This window comes from Nylanderia fulva, unplaced genomic scaffold (assembly GCF_048542155.1).
Source record: "Nylanderia fulva isolate GAGA-0341 unplaced genomic scaffold, ASM4854215v1 Scaffold85, whole genome shotgun sequence".
In the NCBI taxonomy this organism is placed as follows: domain Eukaryota; kingdom Metazoa; phylum Arthropoda; class Insecta; order Hymenoptera; family Formicidae; genus Nylanderia; species Nylanderia fulva.
In genome coordinates, this window is record NW_028190972.1 from 325001 (window position 1) to 332605 (window position 7605).

The window sequence follows — 7605 nt, forward strand, 5'->3', positions numbered from 1 at the left end:
ATTTTTTACGAAATGTTTCATAGTTTATTATGTATAAGATTATGTCAAATTAAAGTATAAAATGTCTCATAAATTATTCACTTTTTGGTCATCCTACTCTTATAATTTTTTGTTGAATATTATTCAGGAATCGATTTATGTAAAAAAATATAGCGCCACAAAAAATTTTAAATCCTGATTTTAGCAGTATTACCTAAGGTCAAAATGATAAGACCAATAAAAATAGATTTTTTTAAATTTTATAATTTCTGATTTTTTTTTTTTTTAAATAAAACATTTTAGAATTATTCCATGTCTTGCAACATTTCGAACACCCTGTATGTGTATAAACTCCCACGCAGACCGAAGAGAGAGAAAGAAGGAGGAAAGAGAAAGAGAGAGGGATGGGATATGTTATATTCATCTAATTTAAATATAATAGGATGACTCCTGTGGGAATGTCGGTGTCTCTTTCTAGTTATAGAATTTTTCAAGGTCCTTTTTGTCCTCGGAAACCCGCACGGGAGGAGGTGTAGTCCTCATCGCGTAGTCTATCGCAAACAGAAGCAAGCGAATGCACTCGAATGCATTTTTCTCATAGCCGAAGAGCGACTTATCGATGAGAGATGTCTGCAATTAATATACCTCTTTGGTGACCCTGACTGATCGAAGTTATTTGCCTCAAAGACGAGATAGATGAACGTTTGTAACGATATTCACTCGCTCTCATCGATGCATTGATATATAACATCGTAAAACATCAATTTATTCAATTAAATGTAAATTTGTTGTTTTGTTTGGCAACATATATAGAATAAAAAAATAATGATGAGAATGAAAATATTCTCACTAAAGTTGCTTTAAAAAGAATGTATGTAATTTGCAACATATATTTTTTCAAAAGCAATTATGTTTTCTTTACACCAATCGATTGGTCTCATTATTCCATGCATAAAAATATTAAGGTATGATTACCGAAAACTAAATATTTTATATTTTAGGTAAAAAAATTGTTAAATTCAAACCTTTATAACTCAAAAAATACTTAATGAAAAAATATTTTATTATAGTGTTTTGGAAAGGTCTCGACATCAGCTACAAGAATATGTAATAAAAAATAGGGGGTTTTATTTAACATTTTTAATGTTGACCTTTACCGGGCTTTCAAGGTCATCTTAAGGTCAAATAGATATCATTACCTAATAGTTTTTTTAAGTCATACTTCTTTTGTTTGAAATTTTTTTATAAAATCAGTATTTTCTGAGATATTTTACCGTTCCGAAACATTTGCTCCTCTCTGTATAAAATAAAAAAAATAATGAGGATGAAAATAATCACACTAAAGTTCTAAAATCCATATATCGTTTAGCTGATGATGTTGTCCAAACTTGTTGAAATACATACATATGCGTTTAATAAAGAATTGAATTTTTTCACGCAGAGACGAGTGCTAAAGTAGTGATTGGTTAATTTTACTTTTGAGAATCGTCTCAAAATCATTGACATGCACAAAATCATTGACATTCAACAGTGCACGAAATGGACTGGGATGTAACATAAATGCTCCTCTTTTGCTTTCACATCATGGCCATGTTCTCTCCCTCGGGTATAAGAAAGATTTCAAGAGTTGCCTTCTTCTCGACCCCCATCCTCTCTCTCTCTTCTTTCTTTCTCATTTTTTTTCAACACAAGCGAGTATATATTTCGCATCTGAAAGCTACGATACGATGAAAGAGCGTATACTTCGAAGACGATGGGATCAGTGAACTCATCCATGGTCAGCACCGATCGCCGTCTGTTCTTGTGTCGTCGTCGCGGAGATTAAGTATACATAATATATTGCTATAATGTATAAATACATACGTACCACCGGCTTCTCTTTTCGCGTAGCGCCGATAATGTGCAACGAACCGTATAAAGGTGAACAAAAGAACGCGCGAACTCTCAGCGCTTCATTCCCTGAGAAAGATGCAGATGCGTACATCTTAGACTTTTAAGACTGTGCGAAGCAATCATTGTTTCAACTATCTTTCTTTCTTTTTTTTTCTCAATATTTTCCGATATAATTAATATTTCATGTCTTGCCATTCAAAATCCAATGGAAAAACACGTAACAATATTTAGGTGTATTATAAATCTAGGTATATTAAAAATATTTAGGTGCATTATAAATCACGTCTCATATCTCTGGAAAAAATTTACAAAGTTAAAATAAGTCAAAAATAAAGAAATTTCGGGTGAGCTTTCTTTAACTTACAAATTATTAACTTACAAGTAGACAGTAAGGTTAAAATTACAGAAGATAAATAAGCAGCCATTATTGTTTGTGATAGGATAGAACTTGCGCTTAAGAATTTTACATTATTTGGATTACAGCTCTACAGAATTTAGGGCTCAAACATAACTCCGTAATTCTTTATTTTTGACTTATTTTGATTTCAATATTTATTCTCCAAAGGGACTGTGACTTACTGTGATATACTCTGTATAGTCATATTAGTGCAACAATGTGTATATAATTATACAGGATGATTCAGGAGGAAAGGTAAAGATTTTAGTGGGTGATAGTATAGGCAAATGCGAACAAAAAATGTCCTATTAACATGTGTCTTATTTTTATTGGTTACAATAAACCACTCACAGCAGAAAAAAGTCAAAGGCACAAACAAAAGTAGACGCAAATGACTAAGTTCAAAGTTGATTTTCAAAAATGCCACCTCCGACTTCAATACACTTTCTAATTCTTTTGACTGTACTACGTGTAGCTCTTCTGAGGTCATCTTGACGTTCTTTTATGTAATAAAAATAAAAATAAAAATAAAAATAAGACACATGTTAATAGGACATTTTTTGTTCGCATTTGCCTATACTATCACCCACTAAAATCTTTACCTTTCCTCCTGAATCACCCTGTATAGTATTACAATTTATAGTGCAGTATAATGTTTGCAGTACGAATAAATCTCATTTCATTTATTTTTGTAAATTAGGAATATGCGATACTATATAATCTTCAAAGGATTCTTCTATTATATACATATATATATAGAAGGTTCTTTATTTAGGTTAGGTTATTTCTAAATATTAACTTAGGTTTTCTTAGGTATTTTATTAGGGTAATCAGGATATTTAAAATATAAGTGAAAAATTCGTATAAAATGAGCAGGGTTGGGTAAGTTAATGAATTTTTAAAACTAAGTTAAGTTAAAGTCAGTTGCTTATAAAATTAATTTAGTTAATTAAGTTAAAAGTTGCATGAACAAAACATTAACTCAATTAAAATTAAGTTTAAGATTAAATTAACTAAAGTTAAATCAAAAGGTAATTTTTAAAAACATTTATATTAAATTAGAATTTTCTTTGTTAATTTGTTTAAAATTTATAATAGTAAATAATAAAGAAATTTTGATTTTTATATAGAAATATATTTTTTGATAATTATAATTGATGACAAATAAACATAAAAATTAATATTTTAATTTAAAAATAATACGTTTATAACTTATAAAAACAGAATAATGGTATTCAGAGATAAAAAAATTTAACTTAGGAAAAAAGTTAATTAATAAGTTTAAGGTCAAAAATAACTAGTTGAAGTTAAAAATTAATACATTTTAAATTAACTAAGCTGAGTTAAAAGTTTTTTTATTTTTAACTAATTAACACACTATATAGTACAACTCTGAAAATGAGAAAAATACACTTTTTTCAGTGCAAAACATGAGAGAAGGTTCACTATATATATAAGTCTTTTCATTTATTTGTAAGCGATCAGTTCTGCAAAGTTATTGAATAAATATAATCGCGCATGAGTGCTGATTTCGCAGCAAAAATATGATATCTTTTCAAGTTTAACTCAAACGCGTAATATTTCATCGAAGTTTTCATGAAGCAAACCGCAATCAACACGCACGTTTTACATATACGAGGAAACGCAAAAGAAAGGACGTCACTATATTATTCCAACGTTTGGAACTTTGCACCGGAGCGTCACGCTCTGCATTTATTCTTTTTCCTCATAAAATTAACGTTAGAAATGTATGCCTATTCCGCATTATTATGCGAATGATACAATGCGACGAGACATGGCGTAGACTACGGAATAATTGCTATATTCCGCTTTTACAAGACACGCGTTTCGTTGAGGACATTTTTAGAGATAAAGAAAAACGCTATTTGCATACAATATTTTTGAATTTTAAAGTAATTTTTTTAATAATTTTAAAAGAAAGTTTTCAAAAAATTATCCAATGCAATGAAAACAAAATGATATTTTCTTTATGATATAGAACAAAAGACTATGCAAAATAGATACCCGAATAAAGTGCGTTAATAATTGCGCAAATTTTCGTGAAACGCGAAGCGTGGTAAAAATGTGACAAAAATGTAGCGACGATAATTGCGACAAAATCGACGAAATCGATTCTGCCACTTTTTTCGAGACAATTTCTTCACGTTTATTGATTCCGACATATCGTTAAATGTGAATAGAAGAAATTGTCTCTTTGGCAACATTATATAACATCAACAAGATAACACTAATTAGCTAAAAATTATTTTAAACCAAAGTGTTTCTTATAGATTTTTGAGTATTGAAAACGATGCCGCAAACCAAATTTTACTAGCACATAAGATTTTCAAAATAATTAAAGTTTAATGTATAAAACATGGTTTTTTAACGATATTTAAAAAAAAAATACTTTATTTAGTTGAAAATAAAATAAAAAATAAAATAATGAAAAAAATATTTTTTTGCGCGTAATTAACTAGAGTAACTTTTATTTAAAAAAAATTATTTTTATACGTTTTTTCGAAGAGAAATCGCTTATCTTTCTGTACAGATTTCACAATCGATCGTTACATTGAATGTCGCATGTAGAGAAGTTAATTTCCTAGCTGTACAATGAACAATGTTATTTCGACTTCCGTCATCCAACTGTATAAATTTGCGAGGCAAGTACTAACTATACAGGCACGTGCTTACGTGACAACATTGGTGGAAGGAATTGCACGTACGGAAATGCGATTATTCACGCTCGAAACTTTAATACGTATATATATCTTGCTTTTGTAAACATCGTGTGTTCGTTGGTTCGGACAAGAGGAACAAACATAATATTTATACTTCTATTTAATTCATGCTATCCATGATGAATTCGCGACCATATTGCTCCCCTTCTCTTTCAATGTGATCGCAATTTGAGTCAGAATAAATTTATAGTTCTTAGTTTTGAACTTATCTTGAATTCTGTGAATATTAGAGAACATGTGTTACCGATTAATGTAAGTTTCCATCTGCAAAAGTCCACACGCTTGATTCAAGTCGAGTCTTTCGATGATTCATTTCGCGATCTGAGATTACGCGGATACAAAGTATCGCGGGGACATTTTTTATGCTTTGCGGACAATAGAGAAAATATTAGGAATAAGAATAAATATACATTAAATATTAAGAATGGAAATCAGAAATAGAAATTAAATGTAGTGTAAAATGAAAATGAATAAAATTAAAAATATAAATATAAGAATAAAATATAAATATATATAGGAATAGTTATTATACAATCATAACATAATAAAACAATATTATATTTTAATTTATTTAAACAAATTTAGACATTGTTATATAAATATACAGTATAAGAAAATTTTTATTCTCAGAGCAACATTTTTATTATGTATCGATATTATTTAAATGAGCTAAAATATGAATATTTTTGATTATGTTATATGGTTGTATGACAACTAGTTCCTATATTTATATTTTATTCTTATATATATATATATATATATTTTTTTTTTTTTTCATTTTGCATTACATTTAATCTCTATTCTTAATTTCTAATCATTTATAATATTTAATATTAGTTTAGTTTTTCAATTAATAGGAATTTTACTTATATTAAAGAAAAAAAATATAATCTAGATGATTTTTCAACTTTTGTGAAAGATGATGTAGATCTCTTTTTTCGCTATATAAGAATGACATCAGAAATAATTTTTTAGAAAAAAATTGTTCTACTTTTAATTAAAAACCTTTAACTCTTGTTTAAGAAAACCTTTAACTCTGGAGCAACATTTATTTAAAGTTGAAATATTTGTTTAAATTTTTTAAAATTTGTATTGCAGTAATGTTTATTAAAAAAAATAAAAAATACTTTTTAAATATTAAAAAATATTTTTATTTTCTCTTGACAATATTTTATTTCTATTTCTTTAAATTAGCGTATTTGTAAAAAGCACATAATTTATAAATATATAATTAATAATAATATATGCATAAATTTTATCTAATAAATAATTTTTTTTTATTTATGCTTATATCATTTTCCACTATTGTTCCATTAATAGTTCTTTTTTTCTATATTATTCACATTTTTAACATAATTTCTCCATTTTGTTTCCTTATTTTACAATAAAATAATTTCTCTTTTATATATATATATATATATATATATATATATATTCTTAATATTTTCTTCATTGTACGCAGAGCCTTAAATAATGGCGGAATAAAAAGACTTGTCTTTCATCTAATAGGAAGACGGTATAAAAACATCTTCGCCGAGAGATCAGTGTTGATCGCGGATTTATTCGATGCCGACACACGGATGATCTTTTGAGGGGTCCATCGTGCATGTGAATCAAACGGGAAAGGGAAATAAATACGATGCATCGCGCATCAACCTTGCGCATTATTACACCAGCGATTTTCACCATTGGAATAATTGTTTCTCGCGGCAGTTCGAAAGCGAGAAAAACTTCCTGTTAAGGGGATCCTAAACATCCTTGAGTTTCAGTCCTGTTTTATCAACAAAATGTGAGGTTAGGTAAACTATAAATTTATTTATTGGCTATACGGATTGTTTTTTATCTGAAATTAGAGCGCTTCTAAATACGCTTATAAATATTTTTTCTGTAGAAGTTAAAATATCAATATTAACAAATGTGGAAGCGTTCTAATTTCAAGTAAAAAACAATCCGTATAGCCAATAAATAGATTTATAGTTTATCTAACCTCACATTTTATTGATAAAACAGGACTGAAACTCAAGGACGTTTAGGATCCTCTTAACAGTGTAAGAATAAGCGATCAAATGATATCATGAGCGATAATAAATTCCTAAAATATGTGATTTCTCATCAAAATTTTCTACTCTCTTCTCTCGGACAGTAAGATCTATTGCTCCAATTTGCATAACTGGTTACGAGTCTATACGAAGCAGGAGAGATTGTCAAAAACAAGACTGTTATTTCGAAGAAATGTTGCATTGATAAAATTTTGTATCACAAATAATTTAGTTGTTTATTTTATAATATTACATTTTATTAAAAAAAATTCTCTTATAGGTCTGGACAATCATTGATCATTATTAATTACAATGAAAGTGCCCTTTAATATTTATCGTGCAACAAATGTTTAACATTTCTGTATAATGAAAAAAAGGAGTATTAATCAATTCTGAAAATTTTTCCACTCGTGTAATTTTATCCATACTTATATTGTCCAGGAAACATTGCAAAATTCCCAAAAGTATGTATCACTTATTATTACTTGTTGTTGCTAATTTCACCTAGTTTACTTAAGATATAAATGTAAAGGGATTAATTTAGTTTTGTAGTTGC